This window comes from Astyanax mexicanus, chromosome 25 (genome assembly GCF_023375975.1).
Source record: "Astyanax mexicanus isolate ESR-SI-001 chromosome 25, AstMex3_surface, whole genome shotgun sequence".
NCBI classification, from domain to species: Eukaryota; Metazoa; Chordata; class Actinopteri; order Characiformes; family Acestrorhamphidae; genus Astyanax; species Astyanax mexicanus.
Window position 1 is genome coordinate 19,182,307 of NC_064432.1, and position 23,764 is coordinate 19,206,070.

The following is a 23,764-nucleotide window of genomic DNA, read 5'->3' on the forward strand; positions in this document are numbered from 1 at the left end:
AGTCCTCTTTGTTGGCGCTCGGAATGAAAGCGCACATTTTTAGATCGTGCTAGAAAAAAAAAGAGAGCAGGAGAGAGAAAGAGAGAGGAAACCTTTTGATCTGGTGGGTAAACAGCTATTCCCGCATAATTAGCTAGAACTGGTAAATAAACAGGAAGCTCTCCAGAGCATAGTGGAGAGGCCACTGAGAGAGAGAGAAAGAAAACTTTCTTTTTCACTTTAACCTTTTATTTTTCACTCCTTTTTTTTGTTCATTTCTTAAGAAAAGAGCGACACAATGCAGTCTGAAGCTCTGGAAGAACAGAAGAAAGGAACGACAAATGTGCCTCATTATCTTGGTTCCTGCATTCTAACTGAGCTAAAAAACATCAAAATATTCAAGGGTTTTATGCAGAGCAAGAGATAATAAGAACTTAATGAGCCGCTTGGATAAAAAACGAATGGATTTAAATAAAATAAAAATAAATATAAAAAATCGCCCACCGTTTTGCCGTGACTTGCCTTATCTTCTGAAGTAACTTGGTGGCCGGTGCTCAGTCATTGATTGGTTTGTTCTGGAGGTGTGGACGAGTGTTATCTCCTTATCCTCTGCCCTCTTTCGGCCATCGATTGCTCCGGCCTGGCAGTGAGTGTTTCAGTATGAGCTTGTTTTCAACACTTTGTCATCGATTGCTCTGGTCTGGGCTTGTGCAGAAGCCACTGCAGTTCTACTCAATCAATCAGCAAATCAATTAGCTGTGCTGCGGGTCCAGGACAAACAGTGCAGGCAAATGAACACTTTTAGGCCCACTGGAGCTGACAGCACTCTGCTCTGGCAGTCACGATCAATTCAAGACAATCAAAAAGGGTCTGCCATCATACATCCAGAGGCATACAGGGCACATTGGTTTGTGTGATTTGTTGTGAAGCTTTGTACAGTAGCATTTCATTATTGTGGTGGTCATGAAACCTTATTTTTTGGATCATTGTACTCTATAAGCCACCAGGTGTTTTTGTGTGAGTGAAGTTGGACACTGAATTTATGAGTTTGAGTGAGGCCTGATAGTGGGTGCCTAATGGATGAGGCATTTCCATTTCCTAAGTGTAATGGGTAGAGATGTAAAGTAACAAATAAGATTTGCTTCACTTCTGTACTAACATGCTGTGTCTGTATCTATTAGAGTATTATTTTTTCTCCATCTTCCACTTTTACTTGTACATATTTTCGATAAGATTAATACTTGTACTCCAATATATTTTTTATGTGCTGCATTGTTACTTGTTACAATTATAAAAATGTTAGAAATATTTCTAACACATTACGACTAAAGCCAGAGCGGTATTGTCAGAGTTTGATGTAGCTGCTTTATTATTGAGTGAGTTAAGTGATCAAGCTGATCTAATAAGAAGACATTGCTGCTCCCATTCTGCCTTTCACTCTGCTGCCTGCCTGCATTAAGAACATGGAACATTCAGAGATGGAAAAACCAGAAACACCTCCTTAAACACCTTCAACACCTTCAACTAGTGACCTTTTATGCCAAATTGGTTACAATTTAATGAAATAATGAAATAATTGAAGACTCCATGTGCATGTTGCTACTCTATTGTGGCTGGTTGTTTAACGTGTCTTTTAGCCTAAACAAATAATATAAACAATATGCTTTTCAAACTTTTGACTGCTTTCTGTAATAACCACATTACACAAGACAGTACTTTTACTTTTGGTACTTGAATGGTACATTTTAGAATAAACAACTTGCAGTAATTAACTGCAAAGAATGTTGAATGATATAGTTCTTCCGCTTAAGTGTGTGGGGCATAAAGAACCCTTGAACTTCTACTTAAGTCACTTTTTTGATGAAGCACTTGTACTTTTACTCAATTCTGGGTCTTTAGTACTTTATACACATCTGGTAATGGGACACAATACTTATATACAGTTGTGGTCAAAAGTTTACATACACTTGTAAAAAAACATAATGTTATGGCTGTCTTGAGTTTTCAATAAGTTCTACAACTCTTATTTTTCTGTGATAGAGTGATCGGAACACATACATGTTTGTCACAAAAAACAGTCATAAAATTTGGTTCTTTCATAAATTTATTATGGGTCTGCTGAAAATGTCACCAAATCTGCTGGGTCAAAAATATACATACAGCAACAAAATTTGTCAATTTTGGTGATGTAGCGAGTTGTGTCAATCAAATTAGCTTCATGTCATGGCCTCTTCACTTCTTGTAAGTGATTCTGATTGACTACAGCTGTTGACTTCTCATGAGCCCATTTAAATAGGGCTCATTTGACCCAGTGATTAGACTCAGCTACAAAAGCTACAATGGGAAAGTCAAAGGAACTCAGTGTGGATCTGAAAAAGCGAATTATTGACTTGAACAAGTCAGGGAAGTCACTTGGAGCCATTTCAAAGCAGCTACAGGTCCCAAGAGCAACTGTGCAGACAATTATACGCAAGTATAAAGTGCATGGAACAGTTGTGTCACTGCCACGATCAGGAAGAAAACGCAAGCTATCACATGCTGCCGAGAGGAGATTGGTCAGGATGGTCAAGAGTCAACCAAGAATCACCAAGAAGCAGGTCTGCAAGGATTTGGAAGCTGATGGAACACAGGTGTCAGTCTCCACAGTCAAGCGTGTTTTACATCGCCATGGACTGAGAGGCTGCCGTGCAAGAAAGAAGCCCTTGCTCCAGAAAAGGCACCTTAAGACTCGGCTGAAGTTTGCTGCTGATCACATGGACAAAGATAAAACCTTCTGGAGGAAAGTTCTCTGGTCAGACGAAACAAAAATTGAGCTGTTTGGCCACAACACCCAGCAATATGTTTGGAGGAGAAAAGGTGAGGCCTTTAATCCCAGGAACACCATGCCTACTGTCAAGCATGGTGGTGGTAGTATTATGCTCTGGGGATGTTTTGCTGCCAGTGGAACTGGTTCTTTGCAGAAAGTAAATGGGATAATGAAGAAGGAGGATTACCTCCAAATTCTGCAGGAAAACTTAAAACCATCAGCCCGAAGGTTGGGTCTTGGGCGCAGTTGGGTGTTCCAACAAGACAATGACCCAAAACACACATCAAAAGTGGTAAAGGAATGGCTAAACCAGGCTAGAATTAAGGTTTTAGAATGGCCTTCCCAAAGTCCTGACTTAAACCCCATTGAGAACATGTGGACAGTGCTAAAGAAACGGGTTCATGCAAGAAAACCATCACATTTAGCTGAACTGCACCAATTCTGTCAAGAAGAGTGGTCAAACATTCGACCTGAAGCTTGCCAGGAGCTTGTGGATGGCTACCAAAAGCGCCTAGTTGCCGTGAAAATGGCCAAGGGACATAACCAAATACTAATGTTGCTGTATGTATATTTTTGACCCAGCAGATTTGGTGACATTTTCAGCAGACCCATAATAAATTTATGAAAGAACCAAATTTTATTACTGTTTTTTGTGACAAACATGTATGTGTTCCGATCACTCTATCACAGAAAAATAAGAGTTGTAGAACTTATTGAAAACTCAAGACAGCCATAACATTATGTTTTTTTACAAGTGTATGTAAACTTTTGACCACAACTGTATATCTACGATTTATTGATGCTTGTGGGGAATAATGGCTATTTGGTCTGTTGAGATACCAATAACAACAAGATCTACTGTAGCACAAATTATTTAATAAATTCATGCAGGCTATGCCTCTGAATCTGTCTCTCTTTCTCTGTTTCTTGTCTTTCAGGGAAATTCGGAGGAGGGGTATTCTTTCATTCCTCTGGTCTGGGCAGCTCAGTCATCCCGTCGTCCTTAAACTGGTAAGATTAAATACCAAATGTTTCTGAGGCGCTAAATGTCAGAAGCACACACTGTCTTAATCTCGCTAAATTATCCCAAAATGTCAGACGACAGAAGCTAAGCCACATGCTCTGAATGTTATTTCATGTTGGCATTAAACAAAGCAGAGGTCCGAGTCTAGAGCTCCAACAGATCCGTCAGAACAGCTATTCGTTTAAAGACAAAGGCGTCTTTGCTTGTACTTGAAACTAAATAGCTGCTATCTCTCTGAGAGCTGGCGGGTGGCTGTTAGCTTGAGAAACAGCCGTTGCTTGCATTATCTCTACTCTCTGGACTGAAAGGAATAATAGAAAAAGCAAGATAGACTGATGATGGTTAGACGGACCTCAATAGCAAAGCTGTTTTCAAGTCAACTGAAGAATTGCCCTTTGAAAATAAGTCAATCAAGATGTAACATGCTGCTACAATATATTTGACCGTTGCCTCAACACAATTTAGATTAACCAGACAACCTGTTTAATCTAAGTTTTAAATCCTCATGTTGTGTATTTTCTGTTGACTATTTTTTTTTTGTTTACATTTAAAATTGACTGGCCTGTTTTAGCAGATTTTAAATCCACAATAATACACATTATGCCACAGTTAGTTACGACCCTTTAGTGTGATTGGCTGAGAGACGTTCTATGAGTGACAATATCAGCTGGTAACGCACTGTAACGGAAGCTCTCCATGTATTACTCCTCCACATACAGGTAACCTAGCAACGATGCAGCGCTTACAAGCCAAACAGCGCAGCTAAAACAGAGCAGCAATGGGACTATTTTAAAACCCAGAGTGTTTATAACCAAACAGTTGTATATTCTTCTCCTCTTTGACTCGATATCTTTTAGTAAACAGTGATAATGGAACTGTGGTATATTTCGCAATTTTGCAATAATATCCTCAAGGTTCGTGCTATAACGTGTAATATTGACACAGCAGTGCCAGTATTACACGTTATAGCACGAACCTCGAGTGTATTATTGCTTAATTTTATCACCTGATGCTGTCATATATTTTAAACAACTTTATAACTTGACTTTTATAACTTTTGAAGTTGTCATTGCTTTAATAGCCTCTAGGCCTCATTGACCTGAGAAGCTGTTTTTGAGTAAAAAAAAAAAAAAAGATATATTTTGACAATAAAAACATATTTTGCTTCATTGTAGCAAAGTTCCACTTGGATATTTGCTTTAAAAATCTTACAATCAGGCTGAACAATCTGAAGGTAGAACAGTTCACATCAATACCTTTTATAAGTACGTACCTGACAAAAAGTTACAAATTTTAGTTGGAATAATGTACAATTAATCACTTTGTTAGGACCCTTTCAAACAGGTGTTGGGTATTTAGAGTGTGCTTCTTATGATTCCTTCTAACAAATAAAACACACATTAAATAATTATTTAAATAATAGTCCATTTACATTACAAATGTAATATATTTTCATCACACTATTATTTCAGTATTTATGCTCCATGTAAGAGTTTAAATGATAAGCATTTGTATGTTAAGTAGATTTAAATTAGCATCTGTCCAGCTTGCATGTGCTTAATTATTAATTAGATTTTTAATGAATTGCATAATAACATTTTATTACAATTAAGAGTACAAATAATACATAAATGAACTCCTGTTTTAATGAAATTAATAATAAATAGTGAACAAGATATATTATATTTTGTATGTAGACATGTAGATATCTCTAAACGACCTGTTTACTGCTTACCTTTATAAATATGCAAACATTTTGATAAAATACATATGGGAAACATCTGATCAGTCAAAAAAAAACAAAAAGACTGACTAAAGTCCACAATATTTTATCAGTGCCTTATTTTCCTTGCTTGAGCTTAAAGCAAAGAGAAACTTTTGTATTTAAATAAAATTAAAGCAATGGTCGCTTAATTAAATGAAAAGAAAAAACAAAATAGGTTTTACCATTTTCCTGCAAGGGTTAAAATGAAACAGGTACAGGAAGTCTGAAAACTAGCAAACACAACAACATTTCAGAGACCTCGTTTTAGATTAAAGAATTCCGGTAATGAATTTATGCTAAATATATGCTAAACACATGCTAATGCATGCATTTGCATCTTTATGAGGCGATTCATGAGTGATTTCTTCCTTTTTCTTTTAACGAAGTCGTTTTACGCAAAGCTTTGAAGTTCCTCAGTGGTAGATGAGTTTATTTGTGGCAGACTTGCAGAGATAAATGCAGATCAATACGAGCTGTCATCATGCCAGAGCTGGTTTAGAACTTAATATTACTGCATTTTACCACACTACACATGAATGTGTGTGAGTTGTATTATTTATTTAATGCAGTTTTCTCCACAAGGACAACACAAAGCTAAACGCTGTGTGAAAAGATATGCTCTCACTAATGAGAGAGCAGTGTGTTAAAGGCAGTCAGTGTTTACTGTATTTTAAACAAATAATCACATATAATTAAAAGTGCATGTAGAAGAAACTGAATGTGCATGTGGTGCTCATCGCTATGAGTTAGGGGAAAAAGTTATAGAAGTGAAGTTACAACTCAGTTTTTTTTGTTTCTCCGATTTTGCTATTTATAGGTATATGTTTGAGTAAAATGAACATTGTTGTTTTATTTAATAAAATACAGTCAACATTTCTCCCAAATTCCAAATAAAAATATTGTCATTTAGAACATTTATTTGCAAAAAATGAGAAATGGCTGGAAAAAAAAAAAAAAAAGCAGAGCTTTCAGCCTCAAATAATGCAAAGAAAACAGTTCATTTTCATGAAGTTTTAAGAGTTCTCCTCCACCAGTCTTACACACTGCTTTTGGATAACTTTAAGCCACTCCTGGTGCAACAATTCAAGCAGTTTAGCTTGGTTTGATGGCTTGTGATCATCCATGGTCTCTTATTTTTTGGCAGAGCTGTATAAGGTAACTTGCCTAAAGTCGCTTTTTTTTTTTATGGGGTTTATATTGGGTTACCGTTGTGGCTACCACAGACTCTTCCAGGACTTGTACTGAAACAAACCTTAGTGGATTTTGATGTATTCTAGGGATCATTGTCTTGATGGAAGATCTAGTGATGCCCAAGCAGAATACATGACATTTTTCCCAAAGGATTCCCTGATGCTTGACAAAAATAATCTGGTAATCATTACACTCTACAGGTCTTTAGTTTCAGGGAAGCAAACACTGAAAAGAAGCCTAGCTTTTTAGTGTATGCTTTATTCTTCCTCTTACGGATATACAGTGATCCATAGTTTGGATATGAGACTTTGGGTTTACACACAAGTAAAACCCAGAACTTGTTTATCCTTTCAGTAATGCATTAGTCAACCTAACTTAGAGCTAACTATGGTGAACCTCACAGTTACCCTTTTAATGCCAGAACTTAAGCAGCTATAGAAGAAACATTGCTTATCATAATATATAGTTTAATCTATTTAGGAAAATCTGAGCACACACTTTGTTTCCATCCCTCCCCTTGGTCTAATCAATGAGGTTTGAGACCGCTCTCCCCCTCTTTCTTTCTTTCTCTCTAGAGAGCAGGCCACTCTTTTCTGATTGATTTTGAATCTTTTGCGTCTCTGAACAATCCCCTTTTCCCTCGCCGTCTGCTAAAGCCCACAGCTTCGGAGCTTCTACAGTGTCTATACCATCTCCATTCACTTCCTCAAACCCTGCCTGCCTGTATAAACTACCATCCACTAACACAGTGGAGTTTGTGGGTGAATGGATTGTGAAGGCGTCCATCTGCAGAGTAGTAGTTGAGGTTCTAGACGTGCAGCTCCAGAGCGTGTCATTAAGGCTAATGTTAGGGTTGCTTGGATTAACAGTGTGGTTTCAACCAGTGTATTACAGTAATATAATTACTTCTTTCCTGTAATGCAGTGCAGTTCATATTCCAGTAATTATAATCCCGTTACTAACTTAATTAGATTTTTATTGCTTACATTGATCCAGTAGTGCAGTTCTTAAGTGCTTGAATCATCTCACTGTTATACAGCAAATAAAATATTGTATCTACAAATTAAAACTTTACATAATAAATATTATATATAGCTCTGGAAAAAAATGAGACCACTTAAAAATGAGTTTCTTTAATTTTACGAAATTAAAAACCTCCTAAATATAATCAAGAGGAAGATGGATGATCACAAGCCATCAAACCAAACTGAACTGCTTGTATTTTTACATCAGGAGTGGCGTAAAGTTATCCAAAAGCAGTGTGTAAGACTGGTGTAGGAGAACATGCCAAGATGCATAAAAACTGTGATTAAAAACCAGGGTTATTCCACCAAATATTGATTTCTTATTTGAGGTCTGAAAGCTCTGCATCTTTTTGTTATTTCAGACAATTCTCATTTTCTGCAAATAAATGCTCTAAATGACAATATTTTTATTTGGAATTTGGGAGAAATGTTTTTCGTAGATTATAGAATAAACAAAACTACAATGTTAATTTTTACTCAAACATATACCTATAAATAGCAAAATCAACAAACATGCCAAATTTACATTGTCAAAAAGTAAAAAAAAAAAAAAAAAAAAAAAAAAAATCTTTTTTTTTTTTTTTTGGTTAAAATCACTATACTAATATTTTTTTAGGTTGGCATGAATGGTAAGCAATGCCTCAAAGTAACAAACACTGCAACTATGTAAAATGATGTGATATGTAAAAATGTTGTGCTATAAGTTTCTTTTCAGACAGAGAATCTTATTTTTTATATGACATTGGACATGTTTTTCTTTAACTATTAGCTACACTGCTCTGCATTTCTACAAGCTTTCAGAAAATGCAAAAATTATCCTTGCCATTTGGGATAAGAAGCATCCATTTAATCAAAAATATAAAATGTAGCTTTCTACAGTAAGTAAACAAGTTTTAAACATAAAATTGGATGAGAATTTTTAGCTTGCCCATGTTTGTGTCTGGACTGGCTGCAGAAACGTTTGACTGGGATCATCTTTTGTTTTAATCAGTTAAGTGTAATATTGTCATGTGACCAATAGATGGTATAAGCTGTGTCTCCCCAAGGGGTCATAGTTAAGTGACTTCAATTATCATGACTCAGAAAAGTAATGTTCCCACACAAGGACACAGATGCTAAAATGTTCTATTATTGTTGAATAAAGAATCCGTTATGTTCTTCACAAATAATAGAATAATTTAGGTGCTTTACAGAACCATTTTTAAATTTTTGAATGAAGGTTCGCCACTAATGCAAAAAGAAACATTTCAGTATCCAAATGGTTCCTTAGTTGAGCTTTCATTATTTAAGTACTGTATATGGTCTTTGATTAGACTATGTACCTTGTTACCTTGTTAGCAAGAAGATAATAAGCTAATTTATGAGAGTGTAAATGCTCTTTGTAAAGTGATCTGAAAAGTGTTTATATATTTTTATATTTTACTCTTTCTCTCTCTCTCTCTCTTTCTCTCCAGTCATCCTCAGTAATGATCACACCCTGCTGGGGCAGGTGTAGTGTGTGTGTGAGTTAATGTCACCATGAAACCCACCTGAGCAGCTCCGAGGAGTCTCCACTCTGGGTGAGTAAACGTTATTGCAGTATCGTTATTGTGATTGCTGATATTAAGCCCTCACAGAAAAGAAGGTCTCTTCAGTTTATAACATTCTCCTCTAAGTTACTCATAAAACAGGATCTGCTCCTGACTTCGCTCCAGAAGCCTTTAGAGGAAATGTCCATGAAATTTCATCTCTCTAATAAAAAGCGCCGGGCTCGTTTTCTGAGTGGCCTGGCTCTTTTATGGAGTATAAAGTGTCCGAGAATTAAAAGCCTCAAATATGAGCTGCTGGTTTCTCTACTGCCATTACAGTTATTACAATAGAGCAAAACAAAAATGTGTTTATTATCCTTTATTAATTAACATGAAATGTGAACTGAATCTAAAATTGAAGGGTACAGACACAAAAAATATATATTTTTATAGTTATATATATTATCACAATCTAAAACATGTTATTCTAGTGGATAACATCACTTCTTTCTCTGTGGCAGACTGGAATTTATTCATTATGGGTGGCTCAGATAGATGCTCACCTAACATTTAACTAACATTTAACTGAATGTATATTAAATGCGACTTAACTTTAATCTGAAGGTAAATGACTCTTAATAGAATCTAACCCTAATGCTAACCACGACCTAAACCTGGAATCATTACATTACATTACATTACATTTCATTTGGCAGACGCTTTTGTCCAAAGCGACTTACAATAATGAAGTACAAAAGTAATAGGAATTTAGATAACCCATTTTTAGATAGGGCTTAAAGGAGGTCGAAGGGAAATAAAGGGATAGAGAAGTGAAGGAGGGGAAGAAGGAAATGGGGTTAGAAGTAGTTAGTGTGTTATCAATCAACCCCTAAATCTCAGCCTTACACTACAATTAGACTAAAACTTAGATTCAACCCTTAATCAAATTCTTAAAGCTTATGGTTAGGGTTAGGTGTAGGGTTGTATTCAGTAGAGGATAAATTTAATTTAACAAATAAATCAGTTGCATTGTAATCTACAGTTTGTTGAGCATCGATGAGACATCAACAATAGACAATCCAATCCAGCTGGACCGAAGTTCTTCTTCTTTTAATGATTGTGACACCCTCTATCATCTCAACTGAAGTTCAAACTCTAATCTAAGTAAAATAAGATACCTCCCCTTTATTGTAAATAACTGTGCTGAAAACAACTTATTCTCTTTTTTGTTTTGTAACTAAAAGGCACCAAACTCTAAAATGTGAATGACACATTGAAAATTGTTTGGATTGTATTGTTCTTTTCCTTCACTGTTATTGTGCCACTTTTTTCACACTGCAAAAAACTAAATCTTAGCAAGTAAAATGATATAATTTCAAGGCAATAAATCTTATATTTTTCTCTGAGAAGAATTTTTGACTTAATAAGCATCGTTTTGTGTAAGATTGCCTTACTAATTTTGGGAATAATAGTCTAATTCAGTCTTATTTAGAATTTTCAGTAATTTAAGTAATTTAAACTCAAAATAAGCAAAAAAAAGTTATTCTGATTTTTCTTTATAAATTTAACCCATAAAATAAGGAATTGTAACTTGATTTAAGTCTTACTTTACTCATTTTGAGACTTTGTGATTGGTTATTTTAGGAAATCTTCCTAAGAAAAATCTGCTCACCCCATTGGCGGATTTTTTGCTTCGTTTAGGCATTTGTGTCTCAATTTACATATATTTTGTCTAGCTTTGCCAACACATTTTTTTTTGCAGTGCAGCTCTAGAACTTTTCATAGCGTCTATATAAGTTGACCTCATGACCTTGCAGACTGTGTGTAGTTGACTCTGCTGACCCTGCTGCTGCTCTGTGGGCAGTGACTGCTTATCTGCTGTTGGGATCTGGTTGAGGAGTCCCTCACAACACTATTCCTCTCATAGTCATTCAGAAACAGTAAATAAATAAATGACTACCACAGACAAATGGAGACAGCAAGCCTGACAAACAATAAGCAGTAAAATCCCCCCTCTCGGCACTTCATGAGCGACAGAGCGATATCTGTTGGGCAAGTGAGGGCACATCCATATTAAAACGGCCTTTTGGCAGAAAACGGCAGCGATTATCAAGCTGTTTGTTTTGTTTTTGTTCGCGCGTCCAATTCTTCCCTCCCATTTCAAGCTTCATTTGACTCTGAATGAGCTCATCGATTCCTCATCTGGAAAAAATATCGACGCTGCTGCAGCACCTCCAACACATCTCTGCTATACTGCTGAATAGGCCTCATTACGCCTGATCATAATTAAACTAATTATCTATTCTAATACACCACCACTGAGAGGGAGGGAGGGAACAGGCAGACAGATAGACAGAGAGACAGAGACTGAGAGAGAGTGAGACAGACAGACAGACAGCGAGAGAGAGAGAGAGAGCGCGCTCTAAATAGCTGTAATCCTCATTTAATGAAGTATTTCTATAATCCTATAAACTCATGTTTCAGTGTCAGATTTGTATCACAGTTATTGTTTAGCCTTAAAAGTATTAATGTTTCAGGATCTGGTGGATAAAAAGACAGGGTGGTATTAAAGAGTACAATCATACATTATAGGGACAAAAATATTGGGACTCCTGCTCTTCACTGTTTCTTCCTAAATCATGGGTTTTAATACGAGTTTATGGATCATGCTTTTCTTGCTTTATTAGAATACTGTGTCTTTTGGCACCTATAGTACATTTTATTTCTTTTGACTAATTGTCTTATATTTGTAAAACTTTAGACTAAACAGGAAAAAATATGTTCAAGCTCAATCAGCTTTTATTTCACCTTTTATTTTCTGAAATGCATTAAAAAAATCTGCAAAAATCTGCATTTAATAAAAAATGCAGATATTTTAAATGGTTTGTTTTGTTTCATAGATCAGTTTCAATTTCCAACAATTGTTTTAATTACCATGATAATGTACCACACAGGAAAGCGAACAGATGAAGCTTTGCCTCAGCTGTGGAGACAATATGATACATATTAAGTAAAACTAATATTATTAATTGCTTATGGTAGTCGCTGCTGTCCCTGATTTCAGTGGTTATTTTCTTAAAGGAATAGGTATTCCAATGACAGAGTGAACAAGGAATGCTTAAAACAGCTTGATTTGATAAATGAAATTAGCTAAATGAGTAATTGAAATGCCTAAATTATACTTTAAAAAAGTAAAATTATATATTTTTTTTCAGTTTATATTTATTTTTTTCCCTATTTAAGTGAACTTATCCAGGTCAAATTGCAGACATGACAAAAATAAATAAATAAATGAATTAATTAATTAATGAATTAATTAATAAAAACTCACCACATTTAAAGACAACTGCTATATCAGTTATTTAACATGAATATTACCAATATTTATTTAGAAAATATTTTTAAAAAATGTATACATGGATCAAATTTGTATAAAATTTAAGCAATTATTCTGTGAACACAAAAGGCATGCTAGATTAATATTGACCCATATAGCACCAAAAATGCTTTAATGTGAGCTTTAATATGTTCAGTATGAGTAGAATATCTACAGAGCCTGGCAAAGGAACTACAATTTGTACCATATAATTGTCTATTGTGGTGGAAATTGGAGAAATGTGTTTGTAACAGCTTCCACACGTTTCCGTTCTGGAGCTGCTTCATCGGCCCCAGTAACAGAGACTGAGGCGTGCTGTTAGCGTGCGCTAACATCAGTAATGCAGTGATCTGTAGCTCATTCTCATCGCATTATTGAAGTCTCTGACCTTCTGCCGTGCTGAAACTCCATTCATCACCCTCAGCGGAGCCGGCGAAACGCTTCTCATCTGTTCTGACTGGATCATTCGCTTCACTCGCATGCGTCGCTTTGCATACATCACATTAGCGTACATCAGGTTAGCAACGCTAGCCCGTTTGCTGATATGCGCTGAGGCCGGGAACTGTATTTCTCTTCACACAGGAGCCTCTTTTTATACCCTTTCATTTGCCTTTGTGGTGTCTTTCCAGTTTAATCTAAAGTTTCTATTAGATATATTTGTTTACTTTTTCACTTATTCAAATATACATCACAATACGGATGGTTAGCAGGGTATATTAACAGTGAAAGTTGGTCTAAAGAGAATTTGCAGATTCTACAAATCAGGCATAAAGTGTTTACAGTGTATTTACTATCTAATATCAACTGGGATTTGATTGTTCTGTTTCTTTATGTACACTATAAGAACAAAAGCATTGGGGCGACTGCTCCTTTATTGCCAATGCCATTGTTGTCATACAGTAAATAACTGTTTAACAGCATTCTATTGTAAAATTGTAGAGTGTAATGCATCCTAGGATGTCTTATAAATACATATGCCACCTGTATATGTAACCGTGGTTAGATTGAAGAAACATATACATACATATAGAACATAGAACATATAGAATCTACTCAATACATTTAATGCACACTAAGACATAAAAAAAAATCTAAAAAAGTCATTTTTTTAGTAAAAAATATAAACAAATAAATCCAATTGGCCCCTGACATCTTTATTTGCATGATTTGCATAATGGGTGTGCCCCCCCCACCTTAACTCACCGTCAGTGTAAAGCCTTACCTTCTAGTGCTACCTTCCCTTATTCAGTTATAATTTATGTAAAAAAATATTTATATAATTTTAAAGTGCTTTGTTGGCAACTAAAGACCACAAAACGTTCAAAGTGCATATAGTTATTGCCAAATCTTAATCTAAAAATCTGAAGTACTTTATAATAATTTACAGTACATTACTATTCATATTACACAGTGATATGCTTTAATGTTTCTCCACCGAATAAATTACTGAATTTTACATTCCTTTATTTCCTACTAATTTACTGTAAAATTTACAAGAAGTGTTTGTATCTACTGTCCACAGCAGGCTTTCTACTAGATTGTGAAGCACTGGTGTGAGGATTTGTTTGCATTCAGCCGCAAGAGCATTAGTGAGGTGAAGCTTTTGAATGATTACCACCATTAGCACCTCATCCCCAACTCATTAACTTATTCTAAAAGTGCTGGATGGAGCATCATTATTTGGCTGAAGCTTTATACCCCTCTAGCCTATGCCTGGCGTTAGGCGTTGTGCCAATAGGTTTATAATAGTCTTATTATGTTGGGAATTCAGCAATAGATGCAGCTTAATGTAACCTTTAATGCAATTAATACATTAATTTAAAGTTCTGTCCACAAACACTCAGACATATTGTTTATTTTTTTGCATTATATACTAAGATATCACCAAGGCTCATGTTGTGTCAGTTTAAATCTCGGTTATAGAGGGTTTTCCTGGAATTGCTCTTGAATCACGTGCCTTGCTCATGAGGGGGTCCATGTGAGCTGTTTCAAAGTGGATATGAATTATGCAGTGCAGGGGGATTTAGGTCTTTTTACTGCATGAATTATTACAGAGTCCAACACCTTATATAAACCTCCAGACTAAGTTCAGCAACCTACACCATACACGACAGACGGGCTGGAAGCTGAATAAATAGAGATGAACATAAAGTACATATAACAAGAGTGAAGGGATAGAAAAAGTAAAATATGTCTTTTGTTCGGTGGAGCAGAAATGCCTTTTTTAAAAACTGCTGCACTTTCTTTCATTTTTGTGGTGCTTGCATATAAAACCAATACCTTTTTTTTTTTTTTTTAACACTCCTCATTTCCAGACCACCACACCCATCATTGTAGATTTATTCCTAAAACTCTGTTGAGCCCAAAAGCAGACCACAATGTACATAAAAAAAAAAAAAAAAGGTCCATTAGAGTGTGCCTATAGGTAGATCTTGCCACACTTACAGCACACTTACGTACCAGATTACAGAATCTACTATCAGAAAGTTTGAATTATTTTAAGCGCCCTATTTAGTGACCTGTATGCAGGTCATCAACTATGCAACTTAGAGCATGTCAGTGTCAGTCCTTGCTATCATAACGACGGGAAAAGTAAGTAAAAGGCATGAAGGTGCGCTCTGACTTTGGCGGATTGCTATTTTAATGGCGCAGCACTTCTGCGCTTCTCAGCAGGGGAAACTGACCTGTGCGTTTACACTGAGAAGGTGCACGACAGGTCATTTACAGGAACAGCAATGTTATTTTGTTTAGGATTCTGCTTCTTGTTGATGTAAAAGTGCACTGTTTTTTTTTTTTTTTGGTCCTTGTGTGTATCTAAAAAGTGTGGGTGTATTCGTGTTGAGGGCCAGTGTGCCTGCGTTGCCAAGAAAACAATGAATGTCTGACTGTTGACTTTTGTCTAGGCTTTTTTTTAGTCAGTGGTACATCTCTGTTTTCTGCTGCCAAGATAGCAATACGCCAGAAATCTACCTGAACACACCTCATTTAAAGAACACCACACCCATTGGCATAGATTTATTCACTATTCTTAAACACCATTGCTGTTTAAACGACACAAGTGAAATTTGTGAATTTAGATTATTTGTGGAATGTAAGATAGCAATGAGCATCGCAGTGCACCTTACGCAGCATGTACGATTGGACCCAGAGTCCTTGTTTACTGGTGTAATGAGTAAAACAAGTTTAAACAAGCTGCAGGTGAGGGACATTTGCTCTGATTGGCTTTGCTGTCAGTGCGTGTTGACTGAAAACCTGAAGTGTGAGTGGTTGGGTATCCGTCAGAGCTGCTGTGTTAAACACACACATACACACACTCATACAAACGCATACATCTGCTGACAGCCAGCGTGGCAGATGTAGCTAATTTTAGATCCCAGAACACCTTCAAACCCCTCACGCACTTGACAGTGCAAAGACGCGGAGGCACACACTTCAACACTGCCTAAGAACAAAGACATGGCAGGCTGCATCCGTCCCCATTATAATTAAAACTTCCTGGAACTATGATGTCATTTCCCTGAGATCACGCTCTCCCCTGCTCTGTATTATTTATGTTGCTGGGAAAAAAAGAGCAGTCACGCAGACGCCTCGTGCTATTAAAAAAAGGACTTGATTCAATGGAGGAAAACACACTTCAGAACATGGAGAGCCTTTTCAGAACCACTACCGTTGAACAGCTCCCATTTGGGAGTTCTAAATATTAACCACGGAGAAATGTGCATTACTTAAATGTTCTTTACATGCACTACAGTCGTTTCACGTCATTTTACTTCATTTACGTCATTTACATTGATATGTTAAGATTCTAAATTTAAATGAATACATTGGTGTTCCATTTAAGCAGCTTTTAGAAGACACTTTCATTCAGAGTGACTTAAAAAAAAAAGTGCTTCACAAGATACTTTTTAAGAAAATGTGCTTAAATAGTTTATACAAGCTAAAATCCAAATGCATGCACACACACACACACACACACACACACACACACACACAGAGCTTGTCAAGTCCCTGTCGATAAGTTCCGCAAACAGAATAGGACTCTCTGAAACAGATAAATAATAACCTGGTGGCACCCTGCCTAATGCCAGGCATGTACTTGAGACCCGAGAGCGCTGTGTTCTCTGGAATGATGCTGCTCCATCCAGCTGTTTTGGGATGAGTTAGGTAGTTGGAGGTGAGGCAGATTGATGATCATTCAACATCCTAATCTCGCTAATGCTCTTATTGCTGAATGTGAACAAATCTTCACAGCAATGCTCCAAAATCAGTAACACTGATTATCTCTTCTTAATATCCTTGATTTCAGAAGAAGTTAGAAGCCAGTAGGTGTCTCAGTATATATTTGTTTTCAAATATCTTGAGATGGTTTCCTAAAGTAGTGTTGTTATATAAAATAAATGAAATAATAATAATAATAATAATAATAATAAGAAGAAGAAGAAGAAGAAGAAGAAGAAGAAGAAGAATAGTAGTAGCAGTATTTTTTTTTTTTATTGAGAAATACAAGGTTTTCAGCTACTTTCTAAAACACTACTATTTAGAGGGAGAAAATAAAGGCAGACAAATGTTTGGCAGCAGCAGTGGAGTGCTATTAACATGTAACCCCCAGAAAAAAGGACAAATTTTTTATACTTGTCTATCAGGAAAAACACATTTATACAAAGACAAAAGACGCTTGAAAAAGACAGTGCCATTCACTGAGAAGAACAGCTGCTAATAGAATTACTGTTAATGAATCATATCAAGGTTGTATGAAAACCTCTCTCTATAAAGACAAAGGAAGAGAGTTAAGTTCTGCTAACCTTCTGCACAGCACAATCGTGCTTTGTGGAGATTTTTTTAAATATTTGTAATATTATGTGCTTTGGAATACAATACAAAAAAATAAATGTCTCTTCTGGTAGTGTGGGCAGTGTGCCAATATGAAATCTGCGTCTCCATAAAAGTTGTCAGTAGCAGAGGGAAGCATGAAGTGCTGTAAGATTTTGTGGGAAAACAAAACTGCACTGACTTTAGACTTGATAATAAAACACAGTGGATCAACACCAGCAGATGACATGACTCTCCAAACCATCACTGATCATCAGTAAATTTTATATTTCATTTGGAAATCAAGGAGACCAGAGTCTGGAGGAAGAGTGGAGAGATACACAGTTCAAGCTGCTTGAGGTCTAGTGTGAAGTTTCCACCAATCAGTGATGATTTGGAGAGACATGTCATCTGCTGGTGGGGGCAGTGCTATGATCTGGGGTTGGTTAGGTCTAGGTTCAGCAATGTTATGTGCCCAAAGGATGAAGTTACCTGCACCAGGTAATTCCACAAATGTGTTTTTTTTTTTTTTTTTTTTTTTTTTTTTTTTAAATGTTTTATGTCAGTATTTATGAGGCCCATATTGTGAAAGAGTGCAGGGTTCAGGGAGCTTAAGGCATCATTTTCACACATGGTTCTGGACAGAAGTACAAGTTATGACCTTGCACAAGCTTGGTAAAATGATGCCACAGTAAATGAATCGAACCAGGCTGAACTGCCTGATTTTTTGCACCAGGAGTGGCATAAATGTATCCAAAAACAGTATGTAAGACTGGTAAACTGGAAAACTGTGATTTAAAACCAGGGATATTCCACCAAATATTGATTTCTGAACTCTTAAAACTTTATAAATATGAACTTGTTTCCTTTGCATTATATTTGAGGTCTGAAAGCTCTGCATATTTTTGATTATTTCATCCATTTCTCATTTTCTACAAACAATGCTCTAAATGACAATATTTCTATTTGGAATTTGGGAGAAATGTTGTCCGTAGAATAGAGTAAAACAGGAATGTTAATTTTTCTCAGACATACACCTATAAATAGCAACATTAGAGAAACTGATTGTCTTCTTTTAAACAGAATGAGGAGATGGAGCTCATATAAATAAACTAATAACACAGGAGAAATGACTTTTAAACATAAGTTCTAAAGTACAATGCATGCAACAACAGCACATTTCTATTTTCTTATAGAAAAAACACGAATCTGCTATTTTCAAAATATTAAAACATGACAATATCTATAAAATGATTACAGTTTAGACTTGAGGTCTCATTTAGTGAGTATATACAGACCCGAGTGGTTCCCTGAGTTTAGCTGTAATAAATACCTGCACACCACAAAGACCAACATGTCTGATTTAAAGCTGTTATTAGTGGTTGATCCCCAGACTGACCCATGTTGCTGTGGGTTTTGATGTATCTGGACAGTATAATCCTGGCAGCACTTTGGCAGCACCACAAGGGTTCAGCTAGGTCACCACTGTGGTTCACCCTAACACAATACAGTGCATTATGAGAAAGTAACCCATTTGAGAAACAATTTTTTTGGCTATTGAACCAGTCTCTCCCTCTCAAATGTGTCTTTTTAAATTGTCCATAACTTGGATATAAGATGCTACAAAATTACATGATCCTTACTGCTCCGCTTTATATAATATGTACTGTAGAAAGTAAAAATTGGAAACATGTCAGTTAAAGGGCTATTAGAAATATCTGTTCAAATTAACAACTTTAAAAATAAATTACTATAACTTAGACAGTTTGTTTAATTATCTTTGCACTCATTTTAACATTTCTTAACATATCTAGTTTCTCACATGAGCTTCTAACACACCATGGTTTAATGTGATTTATTAAGAAGTAATTTATTTATATATTTATGTGCACATTGTATTATAGAGCACACAACAATGTGTGAGAATTAATTGTATTTAAGGATGCGTAAACACAAATATGAGGTTCATAAGTGAACAGAAAACAACTGCAAATTTCTTTTTTTCAGACTGAATCTGTTCATTCTTGAGCAGTGTTTCCAGTATCCACCACTAGAGGGCAATATTGACCTTGTATAAAAAATTAATCAGGGACAATACTCCCCCTTCAAATTAATTGTCTGAACTATACAATATTTGACTTTATTTTTTGGTTTAGGTATATGTTTGACATATACAGTCAAGTTACAGTTAGACAGTTACAAAAAGCGCAATTTAAAACAAAGACATGTTTAATTTGAGTTCATATAGACACCAGAAATGCAGTGCAGCTCACATTTCTGTGAATAAACAAATCAAATCAAATTTATTTATATAGCGCTAGAATCAGGCAAAACACTGAACATATAATACAGAACCCCCCAGTGAGCACGGAGACAAGGAAAAACTTCCTCAGAGCTGGAGGAGGAAAAAAACCTTGGGAGGTCCAACACTCACATATAACAGGGTACCATCCTACCACTGGTCAAACACATTTTAGTACGTTCCTATTTTTAACAAATTGATTTACATCATATTTTGTTTAACCTTGTCTCTTGTCCTTGTAATTTCCATGTAAATATTTAATAGAATCATTGTATCATTTAATACAAATACAATTATTAAAGCAGGTATTTATGAGCAGGAAAGGCACGGTCATATGCCACAAAAAAACACATAATTTCCAGTAATATACTTTTCCAGCAGGTGGCAGTGTAATATCTCTTCTCTCTCTCTCTCTCTCTCTCTCTCTCTCTCTCTCTCTCTCTCTCTCTCTCTCTCTCTCTCTCTCCCTCTCCCTCTCTCCCACACACCCCTTCCCTATAAAACACACCCTAACTCACACCTGCTGTTGTAGAGACTGTGACCCTTCATTTATTTATCCATTTTTTATCCATGAACGATGTGGAGGGTGTGTTCTTCTATGTCATCACACACACACAAACACACACACACACACACACACCATCCCACAAGAAAAAGAAAAGACTGTGGAAGAGAATTTCTCCACATCTGTGACAGAAGTGATAAAATGAGCAGTTACTGTACAGGGTTCCTCATACCTGTGAGATTGTCTCTCTTCATATCGATGTGGTTTGATCCAAAACAGCTGTAGATCATTTTAGTTCAGCAGTTGCAGTTCAGTTACCTGATAACAGCTATTGTTTTTGAATTTTTGCCACTGTGTACATACAACATGAACAGCTTTTAGTTCAGCAGAAACACACAAACCTTTGCTTTACATTATATACAGGTATTTTTAAGGTGGTATGGATTAGTCCGTGGTTTTAGATATGTATTTTTGGTACATTTTTGACTATTTGGATTGAGGTTTGTTAAATATGAACTTCTGAAAATAGAACTTCTACTATGCTAAGCTTCAAATCCAATGATACACGCATGTCTTGCCGTAAGCTGGCCAGTGTTTGGTCTCATTCACAAGATAATACCTCACAAACCATCCTCTGATGTAATACTTCAGATAATGTATATATCGCTGCAATATGGCTTTCGGCATGTTAATGTTGCTTTAATGCCTATAAGATGAGAGTATATTGAAGTATTGGAGTATATTGAGTTCATGTTAGACAGTATTACAGTTCGTGCAATTTGTATCTGTAGGCAATCAATCAGGTAGAGAAAGAGTTGGGTTTCTAAAATATAGTCAGGTAAGCCTACACCTATACCAGGTCTGGTGGCTACCCAACCAATCCCATGGGGATCACATGGGTGAATTGGACCATTCATGGCTGTGCAGTTAGAGCTTCTGGCCATCGGCAACAAGGTTGTGGGTTTGATAACTGAGTTTGGGGGCCGCCACTGTTGGGACCTTGAACAAGGCCCTTAACCCTCACTGCTCTCTGGGCACTGCAGTGATGATTGCCCACCACTCTGGGCACATATGCTCACTGTCTCACTCTCACTGAGTGTTTTCACTGGTGTGTATGGACAGAGGCCAAATTCCATCTATGCCCACCACAAGTGTTGCATATGTGGTTGTCTTGTCTTGGCATGGGCTTTGTCAGGAATGGGTTTGTGCATATGTTGATACTTGAACCCAGTTTGGCTTCCCATCTAGACTCCAAGTGCAGTGTACATAACACATGAGCACCATATTCAACCCCGCTTAGTTCCACCAATATCTTGATAGGGCCCATCACTGAAACCCAAATGTGGGGCCAAAATAGAACCCACGAAAAAAAAAAAAAAAAAAAAAATCATTTTTTTTCGCTAGGCTCAACAGTCGTATTATCTGGGTGTGGGTTAAAATTGCGCAGTGGGCATTAAGTTTTACAGTTTTACTGTTTTACAGGCATTTAAAAATCAGAGCAGAGATGCTGCAGGCACCGAGACTGTTCTATTAGTTAACAGAGTGAAAACTAGACAGATTTATTTGCTTGTATAGTAAGAAACTTAAATGTAACTTAAGATTATTATTATTATTATTATTATTATTATTATTATTATTATTATTATTATTATTATTATTATTGGTTATAGGGGCAATTGTCTTTGTGACTATAATAAAATGCAAGCAGTCTATGAGCTGTGCTCAGTTTTGTGCTGCGTATGTGTGTATTTTGTCTCTTCATGCTGGTTTGGAAAAGGTCCAAGCCCGCTTTGTGTTCTGAGCATGCTCAGTGTGTTATTTACACCCTGGTGTGTGTTTGTGCTGTGTCCAGACGGGAGAATCAGTGTGCTATTCAGACTCTAGAATAGAAATGATGATTATGAGGAAGATGAGTGCAGGGAGATGAGTAGGGAAAGGAAGAGAGAGAGGCCCCACACACACACACACACACTCACATGCACTCGCACACAGGAACACGTACATATGTGTATGTATTTGTGTGTAATGTAACTATTTATAATGCATACATTATTGGGTACAACTACTATGGTAGTGTAGTTAATATGTACAGTACAAACATTCAACAGGTCATGGGATGGCTTGGAAACACCCACATCTCTATACACTGTGAGGTGTTATCTTGTGAGTGACTCAAAATAGGCATAATAGTATGTACCAAGAGGGATAAAGCATTCACGTTCTGACTAGTTCTGGTGGTGGGGGTGGGGGGGGGGGGTAATTCTGATGATTATATAGGAATTGTACATGTGAACAGACAAGTGAATCTGCCATTAATCCACATTCAGTGCAGGACACCCCACACACATGTTCCACAGGTCAGTGCAGCATTTGATGACTAATATGAGACTAACAAAAGCCATGGGACATGATTAGGGCTGGGGCGACGCGTCGACATAATCGACGTCATCGATTACGAAAATACATCGATTTGCATAACGCGCGTCGGCGCGTCGTAAACATGGCGGTGCCTGTGGAGAGCATGGACTCCGGAGAGCGATCTCCAGCTACAAAAAAACGCCAGCGGGCATCTAAAGTTTGGGAGCATTTCACGCAAAAGGGCAACAATGTGGTCCTCTGCCATATGTGCAAAATGGGGATGGTCTATCACAGTAGCACAACTGCTATGCAGGAGCACTTGAAGCGCAAACATCCAGGAGCACTATGTCAACAGAGTCACACAGTAAGTTACCGTTTACATCAGGGTCTCCGCGGGTGTCCTTAAAAAGACTTAAGGCTGTCTACCAAAGGTTTTAAACCTGCCACAGGCAGAAATTATACATTTTTGGTTTATATTTGTGCATGGCATTTCGCAGTTTCCAGAAACAGTAGCATTATTCATAAGTTCAGGTGTTTAGCTAAGCTAGCTGCCTTAAGTTATTTTAGCTAGAGCCGTCGGCGCTGCGGTGTTACACCGTTTTCTGTCACCGTCGGAATTTTGTGACCAGTGCTCACGGTTATGAGCGTTCATTGGCAAAACAGAAGCTTTCTATACCTACACCTTACCCTCAGCCCTAAACTGAACCGTTTTGGCCAGTCGGGGTAAACATTAGAAACGAACACGTTTCGAATCGGCCAGTGCACTGGTCTGCTGAGAACTACCTGCCAGTGGTCACAAAATCTAGCGGTCACAGAAAACAGTGCAACACACGGTTGTGGTGTATGGGAGCTTATCCATTTTTAGCGTAATAGATCTAAACAACGTGTTGTACATGTAAGTGATTATAAGTGTGGGGTTTGGTTTAGTAGGCTTGTGGTGTTGTTGTTGTTGTTGTTGTTGTTGTTATTATATATAAATATAGTAATTTATCGTTTGCTTTAAAACGTAAAATTATAGTTATTTAAATATGTTTCTCAATAAATAGATTAGTCGACTAATCGAAAAAAATAATCGTTAGAATGATCGTTTAAAAAATAATCGTTAGGGACAGCCCT

General features: G+C 36.7%; 1 protein-coding gene across 34 annotated transcripts in view; it reads left to right on the forward strand.

The window, feature by feature from the left end:
- Positions 1 to 23,764, forward strand: part of LOC103034479 (protein tyrosine phosphatase receptor type D) — a 535,243-nt gene that overhangs the window by 180,554 nt on the left and 330,925 nt on the right. For all 34 annotated transcript variants that reach the window (XM_022681944.2, XM_022681952.2, XM_022681947.2 and 31 more), the window contains exons 5-6: positions 3,724 to 3,796; positions 9,245 to 9,349. The gene's annotated coding sequence lies outside the window, so the exon portion shown is untranslated. The remainder of the gene's footprint in view (positions 1 to 3,723; positions 3,797 to 9,244; positions 9,350 to 23,764) is intronic.